We start from the raw sequence: 21241 nt of genomic DNA, 5'->3' as shown, positions 1-21241 counted from the left end.
GGAAAATACCCTTTACCTTACATAAGTGTTTAGTTATAAATGTATGATTATGTTGCTTCTTTGCTACTGGAGTATATTTAGAAAAGATTGACCTTAGAATGATAACTGGTTCTGATAGAGTTACTAGAGTTTCATAGGATGATATCTATGTGAAATCTCTAGATTTAATTTTTGAGAAAATATGGAACAAGTGACAAAGTGGCTATTGATAAGTGATTACAAACCCAGAACCAAATTTAATTTAAAAACTTCATTGAATTAAAATTCCTTTACCATAAAGTGTTAGCCTTTAAAGTACATAGTTTGATCAGCTTTGACCAAACATACATGATACATGTATGAAAACATGTATCATGTTTTGATACATACATGAAAACATCACTACATTGAAAGTGAACATACCCAACACTACCAAAAGTTTACTTGGGTCCCTTTTTAAATCTTCCATTTTACACTTCACTGCTTAACTCTGCAATATCCCCTGACAGCCATTGACCCGCTTTCTGTCACTATTGATTAGCTTACATTTTCCAGCGTTTCCAACAAATGAAACCAAACGGAATGTGTTCTTTTTTGACTGGCTTCCTTCACCCAGTATAATTATTTTGAAGGTCAGATATGTTTTATGTATCAATAGCTCATTCTTTTTGTTATTGAGCAGATATGCCTAAATGTGTTTACCCATTCACTATTGATGATTGTTTGTGTTGTTTCCAGCATTTAGTTCGTTCAAATGAAGATTGCTTGCACTATAGAACACTGATAAAATAAATCAAATTTCTAGTACATACACTGTCATATGTTCGTGAATCAGAAGACCAAATAATAAGATGTCAATTCTTTCCAATTTGGTGTAAAGCTTTAACCTAATCCCCAAATTCACCCCCCCCAAAATTTTGTAGCTAAGAAATTTTTATAAATTAGGTTATTCTGAAATTTATATGGAAAGGTGAAGGAACTAGAACAAGCAAAACAATTCTTGAAACAGGTACAAAGTTGAAGGACACAAATTACTCAATTTCAAGACTAATAATAGAGCTACAGTAACTAAAATAGTGGTGGTCTTGGTAAACGTATAAAATGCATTGACAGTGTAACAGATTACAGAACCCAGAAACAGGCTCAGATAAACAGGGCCAATTTATTTTTGACAAACCTCCGAAGTCAGTCAACGGAGATATGATAATATTCTTAACAACTGGTGCTAGAACAAGTGGATTTTTATAAAAGGAAACACGTATCTCACATTGTAAATGCAAATTACCCAAAATGGATTATAGACCAATGATATTACCTGAGGTTTTCTTTGCAAATACCCTCTTGTTGGGTAAAGGAAGTTCTTTGGGGAATTTTTAAATTATGAATGTTGAATTTTGAATTTTTGTCAATATTTTTGCATCTATCGATATCATCTTTTAATTCTATTTAACTTACATTACAACTATATAGATGTGTGGGGTACAGTGTGACATTTTGATACACGTATACAAAGTGCAATAATCAAATGTGGATAATTAGAGTATTCATTATCTCAAACATCTAGCATTTCTTTGTGTTGGGAACATTCAAAATCCCTTTTTCTAGCTATTTGGATACATTCAATAAATTATTGGGAACTATAGTCACCCTACCATGCTATAGAATGCCAGAACTTATTCCTTCTGTATAGATATAATTTTATATCTATTAACCAACATTTTCCTACCTTCCCACCCCACTCAGCTCCCCAATGTCTAGTAACCACCTTTCTACTTTCTCATGCATGGCTTTTTAATTGTTGAACAAATCTTGTATTCTTTAAATGAACCCTGTTGGTCATATGTATTATCTTTATTGATGGTGTCTTATCTTGTATTTGATGTATTACTATATTTGATATTTCCTTTCTTATAATGGCTTTGTCTGATTTTGTAATCAGGGTATTGCTGGCCTCTTAAATTAGTTCTGAAGTGCTTCCTCTTCTATTTTCTGGATGAGATTGTGAACAATTGTAATTATTTCTTCCCTACATGTTTGTTAGAATTTTCTAGTGAAAACTATCTGGGCTTGATTTGGTAGTTTTGAACTATAAATTTGATGTTTTTAATTACTGTGAAACCATGTTACCTACTTAGAATGAGTCTTGGTAGTTTGTGACTGTCAAGGAATGGGACCATTTTTATAAGTTTTCAAATTTGCAGGCACAGTGTTGCTTATAGTAAGTACTACCTAATTCTTTACTTTCCTATTGATGTGTGTGGGAGTAATAGGATGTCTTTCGTTTAATTCCTGATATTAGTCATCTCCCCTCTCTTTCCTTTCTCTCTCTCCTAAATAGAGAGGGGGTTATCAGTTTTTTTTCATTTTCCCAGAGCCATATTTTGGTTTCATTGAATTTCTCTGTTGTTTTCCTGCTTCAATTCCATCCCCGATTTTTTTTTTTTTTTTTTTTACTTTTGGTCTTATTTGTCTTCCTTCTCAAGTATTTTAAGGTAGAAGGTTATGTTCTTAATTTTCTATCTTTCTTCTCTTTAAATATAAATATTTAATGGTATAAATTTCCCTGTAAACACTGCTTCAGCAATATTCCACAAATTTGCTGCTTTATTTTTAATTTTATTTTGTTCACAATATTTTAAATGTCCCTTGAGACTTCTCTTTGACACATGGATTATTTAGAAACGTGTTTTCCAATTTCCAAATGTTTATAAATTTTTCAGCTATCGTTCTGTTCATGATGTTATTTGATATCCTTATAGAGAGACAAAACACTTTGTATGAGTTTGGATCTTCTTAAATATCTTGTGTCTAATTTTATTTCACAGAATAAGATCTATAAATATTCCCTGCATATTTGAAAATATTATGTATTCCATACTTGTAAGATCAAATGTTTTATAATTGTCAATTTGATCAAGTTTGTTGATAGCAATATAAATTTATACACACATAGAAACTTGCTATATAAATATAAATGTATACACATATAGCAAGTTTCTATATGTGTGTAAAGTTATACTGATTTCTTCTGTTGATGTGGCTATCTGACTATACCTCAGCATTTATCTGTTGCTCATTCCCATTCTCTCAGTTTTTATTTAATATATTTTGAAGCCCTGATACTAGGTGCATAAATGCTTAGACTGTAATTTCCTCTTAAAAAAAGTAACCTGTGTATCATGATTAAATGACATTTTTAAATCTGTTAGAATTCTTTGCTCTATAACACATTTTCTCTGATGTAATATAGCCATTTTAAATTTCTTTACATTAGTGTTAGTTACTTTTAAACTATATTTGTCTCGATATTTAAGTGAGTATTTTGCAAGTAGCAAATCTGTCAATCTATCCAATTTGCTAATCTCTGTTTTTTAAATAAGTTATTTAGACCATTTACATGCAACATGATGATTAATATGGTTAGGTTAAATTTATCATCCTACTACTTGTTTTTCATTTGTTCCACATCTTCATTTCTTTCTTCATTTAGATTTATTGAGAATTTTATAGTCCTATTTTATCTTTCTTGCCATATTAGTTATGACTCCTTATTCTGTTATTTTATTGACTCGGAACAGCCACCCAGAGAAAGAGAAAGGAAACTTCACTGCTGACACATGTCTTCCAGCTGGCATCAGCTAGGAACCAGGCGGGACTGCTTTCTGAAAGGAAAGGGTGACCAAGAGGACCCAAGCAGCGCCATCGCCACAAACACCTGCCGCCTCACAGGCACTGAGCCCAGCCAAGGGAGTTCCCCAGAGTCCACGCACTAAGCTCCACCCAGAGAAGGAGTGACCCCAGCTTCTACCACGCTGCCCCAGCTGGGGAGCAGGGCCTCTATTAGAGTGCCTCCTGCTGCAGGGGCAGGCAGCCCCTGCACCCCTACATCTCTGAGGTTTGGCTGCCCAGTCCTGTGCCCTTGTAGATAGTGCCAAGCTGCTGCCACCGCGGCACTCTATCCCCCACAGCCAGGCCACAGCAGAGGTGCCCAGGCTCCCCCCCCAAGGAGTCGTTGGCACACTCCCTCCTGGGGCTGAGCCAGGTGGCAGCACGCTTCACAGGGACCTCGAGCCTTCTAGACACAGAAGCAGTTTTGCCCTAGCACCATAGCTGAGGCAGCACTCCATCCCTTGAGGACCCCATACTTCTATCAAAACCAGAGCATTTGTGCCCCCTGCTGCCACGGCGAAGGAAATACCTCCCCCCGCCTCCAGGTCTTTAGTTTCCTGGGCACCAGAGAGGTTGTACTCACCTACAGCACAGTTGAAGTGAAACTCTGTCGCTACAAAAAAAAAAAAAAAAGCGAGCAGATATGACATAAACCAAAGGAGAAAATAATTATCTAGTAACTGACACCAAAGAAACAAAAATCTATGAATTGCATAAGACGGAATTCAAATTACAATCTTAAGAAAATTCAGTTAGACAAAAGGAATACAAATAGACAACTCAGTGAAATCAGGGAAACAATCCATAATTGGATTAATGAGAAATTCAACAAGGAGATAGAAATCATATAAAAGAACCAAACAGAAATCTTAGAGTTGATGAAGTAAATCAATGAAACGAGAAAAAAAAAAAATACAATAGAAAGCTTCAGCAGCAGACTTGATCAAGCAGAAGAATCTGGGAACTTTAAGATAGGTATTTTTATATGACTTAGAAAAAAAAAAGAAAAAATTTAAATGGTTAAAGAACGCTTAGAGAGATTTTTGGGGTATGATTAGGCAAATAAATACTGACCTTATGAGAAGTTCATGGAAAAAAGATAGCTAAAGAGAAAAAAAAATGATTTATTTAATGAAATAGTTGCAGGAAACATTGCAAGTCTTAGAAAAGATATAGACATTCAGATTAATGAAGTTCAAAATGCCTAAACAGATACAAGCCAAAGATGTCCTGTTTAAGGTAAACTATAGTCAAACTGTCAAAAGTCAAAGAAAAGAGAACATTCTGAAGGAAGAGAAAAGCAACAAGTCAGATATATTGGAATCCCCACAGATTAACAGTGGATGTTTCAGCAGAAACCTTGCAGGCCAGGAGAAAATGAGAAAATGAGAAAATGAGATGGTATATTTAAAGTTCTCAAAGCAAGGGGCAGTGCCTGTGGCTCAAAGGGGTAGGGCACTGGTCCCATATGCCCGAGGTGGCAGGTTCAAACCCAGCCTCTGCAAAAAACTGCAAGAAGAAGAAGAAAAAAAAAAAAGTTCTCAAAGCAAAAAAAAAAAAAAAAAAATGCCATGAGCCAAGAATATGTATTATATCCAGGAAGTCTGTCTAACAAAAAGAAAGGAAAAATAATCTTCCCCAGACAAGCAAAAGCTGAAGGAATCGATGACCAGTAAACCTGTCTTAGAAGAAACACTTAACAGAGCTCTTCAAGTGAAAATAAAAAGGTGATAATTATACATGTTCCTTAACCTATGATAGTTTGACTTACTGTTTTTTAACAGTAAGTAATTCATGCACTTACAATGAATCAGCTTACTAGCTTTCTACTTTATGGTGGTAAAAAACTTCTCCTGGGCTAGGTATATGTAATACCTGATATATTTAATACCTTATTCTAAAATAAACTCCTTATTAGATGATTTTACTCAACTATATGCTAATGTGAGTGTTCTCAGCATGTTTAAGTTAGGTTAGGCTAAGCTATGATGTTGGATGTGTTAAGTGTGACACATGCATTTTTGACTTACAGGATTTTCAACTCAAGATGGATTTTACAGGACATAACTATCATTAAAGTCAAGGAGCATTTGTACTAGTATGTATACATTACAAAGCATAAAACATACTAGTACAGGTAAATACATAGTCCAATTCAGAATACAACAATAGTGTAGTGATGGTGTATACTTATCTCTAGTATGAAGGTTAAAATTCAGAATGACCAGGGCCGCGCCTGTGGCTCAAGGAGTAGGGCGCTGGTCCCATATGCCAGAGGTGGCGGGTTCAAATCCAGCCCTGGCCAAAAACCACAAAAAAAAAAAAAGAAATTCAGAATGACCAAAAATAACTAAAGTTTGATATAAAAATATGCAAACTGTGACATCAAAAACATAAATTATAAGGAAGAGGCTAAAAGTCTAGAGCTTTGAGACAAAAATTAAGATAGTATCAGTGGAGAATCAAATAAAAGATGTAATACCTTTCACGGTAGCAACAACAATAACAAAAAATAGCTAGGAATATATTTAATTAAGGAAGTGAAAGACCTCTATAGGGAAAACCATGAAACACTAAGTAAGAAAATTGCAGGGGATGTCAACACATGGAAAAATATGTCATGCCCATGGCATGGCATAGCCATATTAACATGACTATACTGCCCTAAGTGATTTAAAGATTCAATGAAATCCCCATTAAAACACTAATGCCAATTTTTGAAGATCTAGAAAAAATATTTCTACCCTTCATATGGAATCAGTAAAGACCCCAAATGCAACCTTGTGGAATAAAAACAAAGCCTTGTCAGGCTTTAAGGTATAGTACAAGGCTGTAGAAACCAAAACAGCATGGTACTGGGGCAAAAAAAGAGACACGGACCTATGGATAAGAAGAGAGAATCCAGAAATGAAACCATTCTCCTATTCCAATTTGATTTCTGACAAAGCAGATAAAAGTGTACAATGGGGAGAAGACTCCCTATTCCACAGTGGGACTTGAAAAATTGGATAGCCACATGTAAAAGACTGAAACAGGATCCACACCTCTCACCAATCACAAAAATTAATTCACAATGGGTAAAAGACTTAAACCTAAGGCATGAAACTGTAAGAATTATACAAGATAGTATTGAAAAAACTCTTACAGGTATTGGCCTCAGGAAAGATTTTATGAAGAAGACCTTAAAAGCAATCACAGCAACAATAAAAATAGACACATGAGACCCAATCAAATTGAAAAGTTTCTGCTCAGCTAAGAAGAACATCAATAGAGTAAATAGCCCACAGAATTGGAGAAAAATATCGGCATGCTATATATATGATAAAGGGCTAGTAACCACAATAAAAAAATAACTCAAGCAAATCAGCAAGAGAAAATCAAACAACCCCATTATAAAGGAAGCAAAAAATATGATCAGAAGCTTTTCAAATGAAGACAGTCTAACGGCTAACAAACACATGAAAAAAATGGTCCACATCTCTAATCATTAAAGAAATACAAACCCAAACCACAATTAGATATCACCTAACTCCAGTGAGAATTACTTTTACCAGAAAGTCCCAAAATAACAAATGCTGGCATGGATGTGGAAAGAAAGGAACAGACATTTGGTGGGACTGCAAACTAGTATAAACTTGGGAAAGATTTTATGAAGTAGAAGATTTTATGGAAAGTAGTATGAAGATACCTCAAAAAAATTAAAGTTAGAGCTACCATATACCCAAAGTGGGGGGGAGTCATTATGTAAATAGAACACCTGCACTTGAATATTTATAGCGGCACAATTCACAATCTCAAAGACATGGAAATAACCCCAAACCCCACAAATAAAGGAATGGATTAACAAAATAAGTATATACATGTCTATATACGCACACACCTACATGTCTAATCATCAATATTCCAAAGTTTCGTCATCTTCCCATGACCCCTGACAACTCAGCCAATTATTCTGTAGCATCTTGAAAACAGAATAGGCAGCATTTCTGGTGTAAGCTGACAAAATTAACATTCAACTCTAAGAGCAGCCCACGTGAGAATCCGCAGACAAGGACACACGTCAGAGACAGGAACAATTATTCCACCTTAATTACCCCCTGGAGACTAAAGGCAGGAGCAGAACTACCTGCCTGGTTTTAATGTAATGCAGAGAGGAACGGGGAGAACCTAGTTTCTTCTCCTGAAGCTGAAAAGACATTTCCAAAATGCTTCCGGAAAGCCCCAGACTTGCTCTGTCTAAAACTAAAGCACTATTCACTTTATCAGTGAAACTCAAAGTGTGATTCAAATATTATCTCATTTGAAATAAAATCACCCTAAATCTCCTGAATGAGGAAGTCTGAGGTTGTTTTTCAAGAATTTACATTTCTAACCAGATACCTAGTGGGTTCTTTTTTAAATCATAGTCCATGGAGATGTAATTACATACAGTAAATTATGTGTGATGACCACGCAGACCAAGATAGAAAACATTTTTCTTATTCCAGAGAGTTCCGTCCTGCCCCTTTCTAGTCAATGTCCCTCACTCTACCAACTGCGCTAAGCCTAATTCTAACATTACTCAGCATACATTCATTATTTCTATTCTTGAATTTCTATTCTTGAATTTCTAAACAATGGGCCTTATGATAAGTAATCTTTTGTTTCTGATTTTCTTCCCTCAGCATATCATTTTTGAAGCCAGGTAATTTTTAGGCACACTAGTCTTTGAGAACCAAAGCCCTCCAAAGCAGAAATTGTCGTAAGAAAGCCTGATATGAGACCTCCTCTGAGCCATGGAGTTGTTTCAAATTATCCCATCTAAGGTTGTTTTGTGTCTGAGGCAGGTCCATTACATGGTTTCCAAACAGGCTGTTAAGTCCAGCTCTCCCACACTAAGGATTTCAGTCTTGGAGTCCAAACCACCCGAGGAAATAAATCACTGCATTTACATTGTCACATTTTCCTCATTTCTCACGTTATGCTTGTTCTCATTTTGAAATTGAGGAGAATTTTTCTAACACCACAAGGACAACCAGTTAAAACTTCAGTACTACTTCACATTAAGTAAAATAATCACAAGTGGCTGAATAACTCAGTATTCAGCATTTCTACTGGAGTTCTTTCAGCTTGCTTTCCACAGGCTTTCACTCAAGAATTCTAAGTAGTTTCTCAGAAATGGAGAGAATAACACAGCAAGAAATCAAAATTATAATGGAAGAATGGAAATTATGATGGAAAACACATATTAGACGCCCTAGGCTTCAGCCTTGGGGAAGAGATGTTGGTCACTGTGGCAGGTTGTCTGAACATGTTGCTGACTTCATTCACTCCTCTTTTATGTGAGACTTCCATGATCAAATAATTGTTATAAGATCAAAGTTTTATGGGAGACATACCTTTTCTTTCCCTTTTGTTTTTCTCTATAGACCCTAGTGATGTTGATATAGGAAAGGTGGTGCCCCAATCAGCTCAGCCGAGCTGAGAGGGGAGGACCTGCGACTCAGCCCTGGTGGTGTTGGCGAGGGGGCAGCCTGCAGAAGAACCTGTGGGCTGGAGAGTAGGCAGGGGCCCCCCACTCCTGCAGGAGGCTCCAGTAGCCAGAGGGGCCAGACAACTGCTGGGGAGACACCAGCACCTTAGGTTTCCCTCCCCTTGCACTTGCGGCTGAATAGGGAACCTCCCATTTCCTAGGCCTGGTCAATTTTCATGTAAGATTCCTAGGCCTGGGCGCCAAGGGGATTTAGCCATTCATTTGCTACTGAGCTCCTGCTAAATGTAACTACGGAGGACCCTTGCCTGCTGAAAGTAACAACTGAGTTCAGGCTAAATGTAACTACAGAGAACCCCATACCCTGAACAAAGAGCCCAGAGAGCGTGGGTCAAAGGGAGGGAGAGAGCTCTTTCCAGGACCTGGGTTCTCTCTGCCAGGAGCTTTAGTGTTTTTGTATTCTTTTTTTTTTTTTTTTTGTAGGGACAGAGTCTCACTTTACCGCCTTAGGTAGAGTGCCATGATGTCACAGGACTCACAGCAACCTCTAGCTCTTGGGCTTCCACTATTCTCCTGTCTCAGCCTCCTGAGCAGCTGGGACTACAGGCGCCCAACACCCGGCTATTTTTTGGTTGCTCTGGGTTTGAACCCACCACCCTCGGTATATGGGCCCTACTCACTGAGCCACAGGCGCCACCCTGTTTTTGTATTCTTTTCTGTAAATAAACCCTATCTTACCACTGATCTGTGGTCTGTGGATTCCTTCTTCAAGTCTCCGAGACCAAGAACCTACTGAAAACGAAATCCAGTATCAACATCAGCCAGCTTTTCATAAAATAGTGCTCTCTCTTGGTCCCTGATGTCAGGGGCACTGACAGTAAAAGTTAGAGTGAGTTGTCCAACATTCCCCCTACCGTTACAGCCTCTGGTGGTGGTGAGTGGGGGAAGCACATGACGTTAAATGAGGAGAATAATCTAGAAAATAGTGGATATTTACATGGCTGTGGCCAGCAGGAGGACGCTCAGTGTAGGAAAAAGAGAAAGTGGGCTTCTAATGACAACTTCAGCTGAAGCTAACTTCATAAGGGGAACATGCTGGGGAAACTGGGAACCTTCAATATTCCTTTTTCCAACATGTATATTAACACATAGGACTCTGGCTTTTTTTTTTTTTCAAGCTCACAATCAATTTTAGTTTTATCCTGTTTGTTTTGTTTGATTTCATTCTTCAATCAATGGCTTTTGCTTAAGAAAAATAAAAAAAAATGTCAACTTTATTTCAATTCATAGGTTTGTAACTTGCTCTTTTCCAAAGTAAATATTTAACTACACAGGATCTTCAACTCTTATCAATGTAGAAAATACTAAATTTTCACCAATAGGTGAATCAACTTTAATTGTGGGACTTTTTAAATGGTCAACAAGAGGTTGGTTCATAGATTATAATCATGGTTTGTTGGGGAGCTATAGTTTCAAGTCAGTCATCATAGATATAAAGGAAAGAAAACCACTGTAACTGTATCTCACATACAGTGTAGGAGCGCCATTACCTTCCACTTCAAAGAAGAATATGTCATCGAAAATGCTACTGATTTTTAACTGAGGTCTTTTCCATCCCTTTGATGCTTCTCCATTGATTCAGCACAAAATCTATTTCATAGTGATAGGAATAAAATTGCACATTTCTACTCTATGTTCCATTCCATACATGTCTACTAGAGAAATAGTAACTTTGAAGTTTGTGCAAAACCATTAGGTACAAAGAAAGGATAAATATTTGATTGGTAGGAATCTCAAAATGAAGCAAATTCTACAAAGTCATCTAGAAAAAAAGAACATTTAGGATGGCAATTGAAAGATATGGGTGAGAGTTGTGTCTGCTATTTAATAACTGCAAATCTCATAATTGGAACCTTGTTTTCTTTATCTGTGAGTTGGGGATAACATCCTATTTCCCTGAAAATAAGACAGTGTCTTATTTTAAGGTGTGCTCTCAAAGATGCGCTAGGTCTTATTTTCAGGGGACGTCTTATCTTTCCTGTAAGTAGGTCTTATTCTCAGAGGATGTCTTATTTTCGGGGAAACAGGGTATTAAGTGGTCTACCTGGAGAGTATTCGTTGAGGTAAGCGAAAAGCAAATGAGGTAATTCCTATGAATGCATGGCACAAGGAAGGTCTGACAATAAAGTTCACAAACTCATCCTAGAAAACGTGCTATATACCTTATTGCTGAAAATCACTAGGGTCATCTTCAAAGTGCTCCCCTTGGGAAGCTATGCACCAATGCCAGTACCTAGTCCACCCTTCAAAGCAATTTTGGAACATTTTAGAATGTCATCAGAGCTGTCATTATATTATCCTTGATGTCCTGAATGTCATCAACATGTCTTCCTTTACCCTTGGGTTAAAAAAAAAGTCACTGGGCCCAGATGTGGTGAGTAGGTAGGGTATTCCAATACAGTTATTTGTTGAATGTCTAAAAACACCCTCATGGACAGTGCTCATTAGGGAGCTCCTCTGGGAACACTTTTGCACATACCATTCTCATGTCAAGATTTTTAGTTAAGATTTTCCTGTATTTCCATTGATGTTTACTTGCTTTACTATGTATGTGATTTCACTTCCACTCTTGCCAAGTTTAACAAGAAATGTAATGTCTGTTCATTGCTCTAATTCAAGCTCTGACATTCTTACAAAGGCACACAAAAATACACAACAATAACTCAGCAAGCTGCTGCCACACATTGAGACAAACATAACTGTGAGATGCTAATATATCAAAGTTATGAAACCTTAACAAGTTGTTTGTGCAATGTTGCCAATGTAATTGCACAGTGGCAAGTTCATAGTCTTAATTGTCAGACCTCGTAAAATATACTCTGGGCTAGGCTCCTGTAATCCTAGCATTCTAGGAGGCCAAGGTGGGTGGATCACCTGAGCTCAGGAGTTGGAAACCAGCCTGAGAAGCAAGAGTGAGACCCTATCTCTACTAAAAATAGGAAACCTCATGGGTTGTTGTGGCGGGAGCCTGTAGTTCCAGCTACTCAGAAGGCTGAGGCAAGAAGATGGCTTGAGCTCAAGAGTTTGAGGTTGCTGTGAGCTACGGCACCATGGCAATCTACCAGAGCAACAGAGTAAGACTCTGAAAACACACACAAAGTATTATGAAAGTGTTAGCTGTTGATCTTACCGCTGCTGGTGCCTGAAGGTCACCACAGACATCATGGCATCTTGGTTGTCAGGACAGCGTACAAACCTAAGTTGATGTTCTGCAAAGTGTGTGTTACTGTTTAATCTGCATCACTTGTTTTGTTTTGTTTTTTTTTTTGAGACAGAGTCTCACTTTGTCACCCTCAGTAGAGTTCTGTGATGTCACAGCTCACAGCAGTCTCAGACTCATAGGCTCAAGCAATTCTCTTGCCTCAGCCTCCCAAGTAGCTGGGACTACAGGCGCCTGCACAACACTCAGACTATTTTTAGGGATGGGGTCTCACTCTAGCTCAGGCTGGTCTCAAACATGTGAGCTCAGGCAATACACCTACCTCGGCCTCCCTGAGTGCTGGGATTATAGCATGTGTCACATTTTTATACCATAGTTTCTTTACCTGTAAATTGAAGTTAGTGTTACTGTTTATAATGAACACACAAAGTTATATTTAATATATAAATTTTGTATTTGTTTGTAAATGTCAAATGCATAATAGATGACCATAAATACTGATTTTTTCTAACTCCTCCCCCACCCCATGCACATATATTGACACATCTACTCCAAAGCATAAATTTGGAACTCGTTGGCAACTCACAGGCTGTGGGATAAATTTAACACACTGTTTTGTAAATAACGTTTTATTTGAACACAGCCACACTGATTTGCTTACATATTAACCATAGTTGCTTTTGTACTATAGTGGCAGAGTTAACTAGCTGCAACAGAGACAATATGACCCACAAACTACATATTGCACTTTGCAAAAAGTTTGCTGATCCCTGGTCCATGGTCTAGATAAAGGGCCTAGTATTACAAGATTAAAACATGAATAGTCTTATCACCAGTGTTTATTTCCTTGAACCACAGAGACTTAACCTTGGAGGTATAGATGGAGTCTCAAACATTTTGGAGTCAGGGTCTCCTTACAATTAATGTTGGTTATATGTATATTAATCATATTTAAAATTAAAATCAGAAATTAAAAAATATTTTATTAACTCGCAAACATAATAAATTTATTGCATATTAAAATAAATGACATTTTCCTGACAAATATATTTTATAAAGCAAATATAATTGAAAAGATTAACATTGCTTTACATTTTTGCAATGTTTGGCTTAATTAAAAACAGTAGGAATATCTCCTGACTGTTGCATTCAATCTGTTCTGGTATTACATGTATAGAAACTTTGTAATATTCTACTGTACACTTGCAAAAGAATGAGAGTGCAGAAGGCAAAGAATGTTCTAGAATTATTATGAAAATAGTTTATATCTTTTGGACAAGTGATTGTCCCAAAAGGACATTTTGAAAGCCAATTTAAAACTGTTGTGTGTATATATAAAAAATCCAAACCAGAATAATAACCTCCAAATACTAATTAACTTATATTTTTGGGACCCTGATTAATTTTACTCTCTGCTTTATAGAAATTATTTTGAATATAGACCCATTTTGTTAAGCAGAAGATTATGGACTGAATTTTAAACTAAACTAAAATCTCAGGTATAAAACCATATATTTTCTATTGGTTTATATTTAAAAAAATAAAAAATAGATTCACATATAACAGGGACAAACTACTTTCGGGGCTGCAATCCTGTGTCCTCCTTACTGAGGAGGTATACCACACTATCCCAGAATCAGGGATAATCTATTTTATTTTATTTTATTTGAGACAGAGTCTCACTGTGTCACCCTCAATAGAGTGCTATGACGTCACAGCTCACAGCAACCTCAAACTCCTGGGCTTAAGCAATTCTCTTGCCTCAGCCTCCTGAGTAACTGGGACTATAGGTGCCTGCCACAATGCCCAGCTATTTTTTTGGTTGCAGTTGTCATTGTTGTTTAGTAGGCCCGGGCTGGGCTGGAACCCACCAGCCTCAGTGTGTGTGGCTGGCACCCTACTCATTGAGCTACAGGCACTGAGCCATGAAAATCTATTTTAAATGCTTCTTTTTGAAGTCCTTGTTCTGTAACCTTATGGCTCTTCTAAATTTCAGAAATACTTTGTTGGGCCCAGTGTAGAGTATTATTATCCCCGGAGGTCCTAATTTATAGTCAGACCATCCTGAGCTTCCATTAGGAGAAAAAGGTTCTGAGGCATCGTAATTTATTCCTATCTGCGTTGTTAACCCTTGGCTGGGGCTTCCCTTAGAGCAGGTTTCCTATCAGCCACTTGTTCCTCAGGAGAATGAGCCTACTGCTCCTGGGCTCTGCAGGGAATCCTTGGTGAAGTGTCTGCATCTCTTGATGTCTCCTAACTTCTGCAACTTGTTCACTAATGTAGAATTAAGTCAGGTACAAGCACTGACAAGAACAAAACAGAAGGTTTGATTTAAGTGAAGTGATCATTAAAAAGTATACCATAATACATGTTCACTGTAGATAACTTAGAAATACAGATGAACAAAACCAAAACCAAAAATATACCCTAAATTTCACCACTAGCAATAAATGCCTTTGGAATATTCCTGGTATTTTTGTTATCTTAATCAAATAACTGTGATGTCATTTTTTAGGGGCACTGAATTATTTTATTTTATTTTTTAAACTTTAGGGGCACTGAATTATTTTATTTTGTTTTTTAAAGATACTTAATTATTTGAATAACCTACTCTAGTATTTTCACAAAACCTCAAATACTTATTTAAAAATATTCAAAATATGTTATCTTTCAAAATAATTTTCTTAATATTATTTTACCTAGGGTCCATAGCAATTTTAATTATTATTTTATATATAAAGAAATTATTTCTTTTTCATTAGAAGATAGAAAAATAATATACTCCTTTATATTTAAATAAGGTCAAATAAACTAGTGTAAAAATGCATAATTGCTATAATTTGAACTTGTCTATTTCATGCAAGAAAGATGGGGTAATGAAATGAACACCGTTGAGTTTCTGATCAGCTGAACAGTGAAAATTTAATAATCCAAAAGTAGTGTGACTAACATAAAAATAGGAAATAAAGAATTTGACTTATAGCTAATAAGCTCTTTAAGCTATCTAATTTTAAACATAGCAACGATCCCAGGAAAATTCATAAGTTGCTACAATACATGATATATATTTACAAGTTCAGTATTTGAAAATTTCCCACAGTTTCATAGGAACTGTTTAACTTCATTGTACATATTGTCAGCACACCAACGGGTAATTATACATGTATCATGACAAATAAAATTTCATGAAAGCATGTGTTTATAGAATGAGTGTATTTCGCAAAGACATAGTCTTATTTCATAAAAAACATCTGCTTCATTTTATGGCATAAAATATTTTATTTTCTGCCAGCCATGTATATTTTTATAAAATACATACGGTCACAGTAATGGATTAATATTTGACAGTAATGGATTAACAAGCTCAGTGAATATTAATTATTAAATTAACATAAATATATCAGTGAAATTCACTGGATCATATTTTGGATTAAAAGTCCATCTATTCTGTAAATGTACCAGGTCTAGTGCTTATCCAAGGTAGGTACTGGGGCTTATGAACATACCAAAGAGAGATTTGGATTTCAAAAAGGAACTTGACTATTTAAAGGAAGGTAGCACTAATTCAGTATGGGTGGAACAGGGCAGCGTAAGTAAGTAATGAAGATGTAGAAGAGAATCTTTCTTTTCACGTCTGGGTAGATTGAAAGAAGCAAGTTTTTGTCAAAGATGACTTCCTTATAGCTGTTTCATAAGGCATAATCATAAGGCAATCTCTCCTTTATTGCAAATAAACTTTTTCTCCAAAGTTTTTCCCTACAAGAAGTAAAGGCTAGGAGAAGAAATAGTGAATTGTTATAATAACTGAATTTATACTCATTGTCTATGGCCAACTTTGTCGAGAGAGAAATCTCAACTTTAGCTAAACCTCCACCAACTTTTCTTTCTCTCTCAGAGCAGAAGCACATAGGAAAGAAGTTGAGAGTTGTTATTCTGGGGAAATCAGTGAATCCTCGTTAGCTTAAGTAAAAACAAATTATTCATAATTACGAGACTTTGTAATCAGTAGTGCATTTCTTTTTTTTTATTGTTTGTGATTCATTGAGGGTACAAAGAATTAGGTTACACTGATTGCATTTGTTAGGTAAATTCCCTCTTATAATTGCGTCCTGCCCCCAAGAGGTGGGTCACACACAGTGGTCCCCAACACCCTCCCTTCTTACCTCTCCCCGCTCCCTCTTTCCCCTCCCTCCCCACCATGTATTAGGTCATCTATTGTCTTCATATTAGAATTGAGTACATCGGATTCTTGCTTCTCCATTCTTGTGATGCTTTACTAAGAACAATGTTTTCCACCTCCATCCAAGTTAGTACAAAAGATGTAAAATTTCTCTTTATTGGCTGAATAGTATTCCATGGTGTACATATACCACAGCTTGTTAATCCATTCCTGGGTTGGTGGGCATTTAGGCTGTTTCCACATTTTGGCAATTGTAAATTGGGCTGCTATAAACAGTCCAGTGAAAATGTTGTGATGATACACAAGAATGGAGAAGCATGAATCCTATGTACTCAATCTTGATATGAGGACAATTAATGACAATTAAGGTTATGGGGGGGGGAAGCAGAAAGAGGGATGGAGGGAGGGGGGTGGGGCCTTAGTGTGTATCACACTTTATGGGGGCAAGACATGATTGCAAGAGGGACTTTACCTAACAATTGCAATCAGTGTAACTGGCTTGTTGTACCCTCAATGAATCCCCAACAATAAAAAAAAAAAAGAAAGAAAATGTTGTGATGATAAAAGGATTTTTTTCTTCTGGGTAGGTGCCCAATAACGGGATTGCAGATCAATTGGGAGGTCTAATCTGAGTTATTGGAGAAATCTCCATACTTCCTTCCAGAAAGGTTGTGTTAGTTTGCAGTCCCACCAGCAGTGTAAAAGTGTTCTCTTTTCTCCACATCCATGTCAGCATCTGCAGCTTTGAGATTTCGTGATGTGGGCCATTCTCACTGGGGTTAAGTGATATCTCAGGGTGGTTCTGATTTGCATTTCTCTGATAATTAGAGATGATGAGCATTTTTTCATATATTTGTTATCCATTTATCTCTCTTCCTTAGAGAAGGTTCTATTCATCTCTCTTGTCCAGTGATATAAGGGATTGTTGGCTCTGTTGATTAATTTGAGTTCTCTGTAGTTTCTAATTATCAAGCTTTTATCCAATTCATAATATGCAAATATCTTTTCCCATTTTGAAGGTTATCTATTTGCTTTGGTTGCTGTTTCCTAAGCTGTACAGAGCTTTTCAGTTTAATTAAGTACCACTTGTTTATTTTCGTTGTTGTTGCAATTGCCATAGAAGTCTTTTTCATAAAAATCTTTCCCCAGGCTGATATCTTCAAATGTTTTTCCCACACATTTTTCCAGGATGTTTATTGTTACATGCCTTAGATTTAAATCTTTTATGCATCTTGAATCAATTTTTATGAGTGGAGAAATGTGCGGGTCCAGTTTTAGTCTTTTACATGTGCATATCCAGTTCTCCCAGCATCAGTTATTGAATAGGGAGTCTTTCCCCCAGTATATGTTCTTGTTTGGTTTATCAAAGATCAGGTGGCTATAAGACCTTAGTTTCATCTCATGGTTTTCTTTTCGGTTCCAAATATCTATGTCTCTATTTTTACCCTAATACCATGCTGTTTTGATCACTATGGCCTGCAATACAGCCTAAAGTCTGGTAGACTGATGCCTCCAGCTTTTTTTTTTTTTTTTTTTTTTTTTAATCAGTGTATCTCAACTCTGAAGGTTGAAACTTTCTGCTAAAAATGATAGCATCTTACAATCATGGCCCAGGTAATGTCTAAGTCAGTGATGTGCTTTCGCTCGGGCTCCTACCCTTTATAATCATCTCTGATACCTTATTCTTTCTCGCCTTGCACTACGCATCATTTGCCAAGTTTTACCAGTTTTTATTCATCTGTGATGATTTAACATTCACCCTTTCATTATTATTTCCATTGACACATTTCAATTCAAATTTCTATTATCTGTCATCGGGGAACATCGGGGGCTGAAAATATTTGTATGTGTATTTTTCATTTTACTTGCACTATGTCATGAGATTCTGTGATCATATTAATTTCTCATTTAAAAGTCACTAATGGCTTTTCACTGATTGTGTAGAAGAGGCCAAGTAGCCTGGACAAACATCAAAATATCTGACAGTGACCTCACTCTTATTGTACGTAAAGGTTATATTTAATCTGAACAGATCTTGTTCTTTCCTAACTCCTGTCAGGCTCTAATGACCACTAGAATATAAATTTCATGTTGCCAATCTGTTTTGTTCACTGCTACGTGTATATTCACAGTACCTATAAATGTGTAGGCATTCAATGTTTATGGAGCAAATTATGAAGTGAATGAGTTCATATGTAAATGAATGATTATTTAGAATAATTTCTTTTATGTTTTTTACTTCTTGAAATGCTCCAATTTATTTATTTTTTTTTGAGTTGGATATAGAGAGTGGTTTATTCAAATCAGAAAAGCAGACAGAGCAGACTGAGTGGCAATTCTTTGATGGTTTGTAGGGAAGTATAAGGATGTTATATTATCATTTATTCAGGAAATTCTTACTGAATAACTCTTGTGCACAAAGACCTGCTTCCATTGTTTCTATCTTCAAACACTTCAAACTATAGTACCTGAGATAGAAAATGCAAAATTACTTAGGATATGTGATTTGTCTCATTATTTTGGTATTTAATTGTAAAATAAAATGAACAGCACAGAAGCCAGAGATTTAATTCCTTGCATACATTAGGACAGCTCTGAAAACGTGACTTAAAAGCCTCTTACAAGCCAGATTGGAGGATAAGTAGAAAATTACCAGAGAACTAATTAGAAAAAGGGAACAGTCAAAGGATATACCATGAGTAGATTTAAACTACCTTTTATAGAAAATATGATGAACTTAAATGCATCAGGAATCTTAAAATGACTATGATTTATAATATATCATAATAAATTTTTGAAGTCCACTTTAAGAAAATAACGGTAGGAACAATTTTCTAAATAAAAATGATATTTTTGGAGTTATTTATGTTAACAGATTTGGAGAAAACAAATATTTAGGTGGAGTTAACAGTTGGTGATTATAGTACATTGATATATAATGGCCTTCAGTTTAGTTTCTGTGAAGCACTTGAATCAATCAAAGTCTATATGTATGGACTAATCAAAACACAAAGTGGGTAATATGGCAGCTATCCAGAAAATATCAGAGAAAAAATGGAAGGAAAAGAACAGAACCTAAAGAGTGATTATCTTCGGACAGTGGGGTTTTAATTTCTTTTATTCTTTTTACTAACTTGAAATTGATAAATTAATTACCAGGAGACTATGAGAATATATTATATTTATAATTAGAAAACATAAAATGAGTGCTAAATAAATATATCAAATTCTGTTTAGAATTCACTTCCCTCAAGAAACCTTCCTTGATTAATCCCATTGGCTTTGATAATTATTTTATACTACACACCCATACTTATGTATTCAGTTTGTACCATATTAATTTGCATGCTTAAGAAAGCAATTTGTGAGCGTAATTATAGTATTTCCACATTTATAGGGGGTAGTTTCCAAACGGGGTTATAAATTTGAGTATAGAAGAAACCACAAGTGTTTCCAACTATACTGCACAATAATTTATGTGTTACTTTTCACAGAGTGGATGTTGTTAACCTGCTGAAGACCTGATGAAACATTGGAAACACAGAACATCTAACAAGAGGTGTAGACATGAAACACAACTCAACATTCTCTACAATTTTTGTTGCCACTTAACGGTAGTTGTTTAATTAAAAAAAAAAAAACACACATACAAAAAGTTAAGAATATGATACTCCTTTAGCTATAAATGATCAGTTCATATCAAACTTATAAATGGCTTATCCAACAATTCTCTCACTGTAAACATTTTAAGCTATAATCTTTATGCTGTTAATACCCTACCTTTATATTCACATATACCATACTTCTAAGTTTCTATCAGAATTTACCTAAAGTATGTTCTTGAAAAATTTAGATCATAAAGAGAAAATAGACAACTGCGTCTAATAGGTAGAAGTCATTACCACTGCTTTGCCTATTAACGCGTACACTATTTCTTTGTGTCCCAGATGTTCAGGCATGTGGGAGTGAAAAAAATCAATGAGTCGGAACTTCTTGATTTAGTTATTCTGGTGACAAACAATCTATACAGCTCATTGATGATTGTTTTACCCTTGACAAAGTGGCTTCAATTGTTACTTGCAGATGTAGTCATGCTTAATTTCTTTTCCCTATTCCCTACTCCATTGTGTTTGCGATTCTGGATCAGAGGAGTACGTTAAGAAACGTCACTAACTACACGTGCTCCCTATACTTAACTGTTTAGCTAAAAAACACTTAGAGAATTGACGCCACATTAGAAAATATAATGCATTAAATGCAGTTTTTAGCGAAGGGCTTTATTCATTTCAGGGAACAAGGTTTTGATATAAATTGTGAGGAAACCTTTGCTTGTTTATTTGTTTTGTATTGAGACAGAGTGGCCCTGATGCTCTGTCACCTTGGGTAGACTACAGTGACATCATTGTAGCTCACTGTCACCTAAAACTCCTGGGCTCAAGTGATCCTCTTGCCTTAGCTTCTCAAGCAGGTAGACTACAGGCACATGCATGCACTCATGCCCAGATAATTTTTCTGTTTTTGGTAGAGATGGGTCTGGCTCTTGCTCAGGCTGATCTTGAACTCCTGAGCTCAAGTGATCCTCCGCCTTTGGCCTTCCAGAGTGCTAGGATTATAGGTGTAATCCTAAAACTCTTAAAACTCTTAAAAAAGGTAAAGAACACAGGCCCCAATGACTGTAATATTTCTCTGAAAGCAAAAGGAAAAAATATAGATGTATATATTA

This window comes from Nycticebus coucang, chromosome 6 (assembly GCF_027406575.1).
Source record: "Nycticebus coucang isolate mNycCou1 chromosome 6, mNycCou1.pri, whole genome shotgun sequence".
NCBI classification, from domain to species: Eukaryota; Metazoa; Chordata; class Mammalia; order Primates; family Lorisidae; genus Nycticebus; species Nycticebus coucang.
This window is presented reverse-complemented; position numbering follows the sequence as displayed.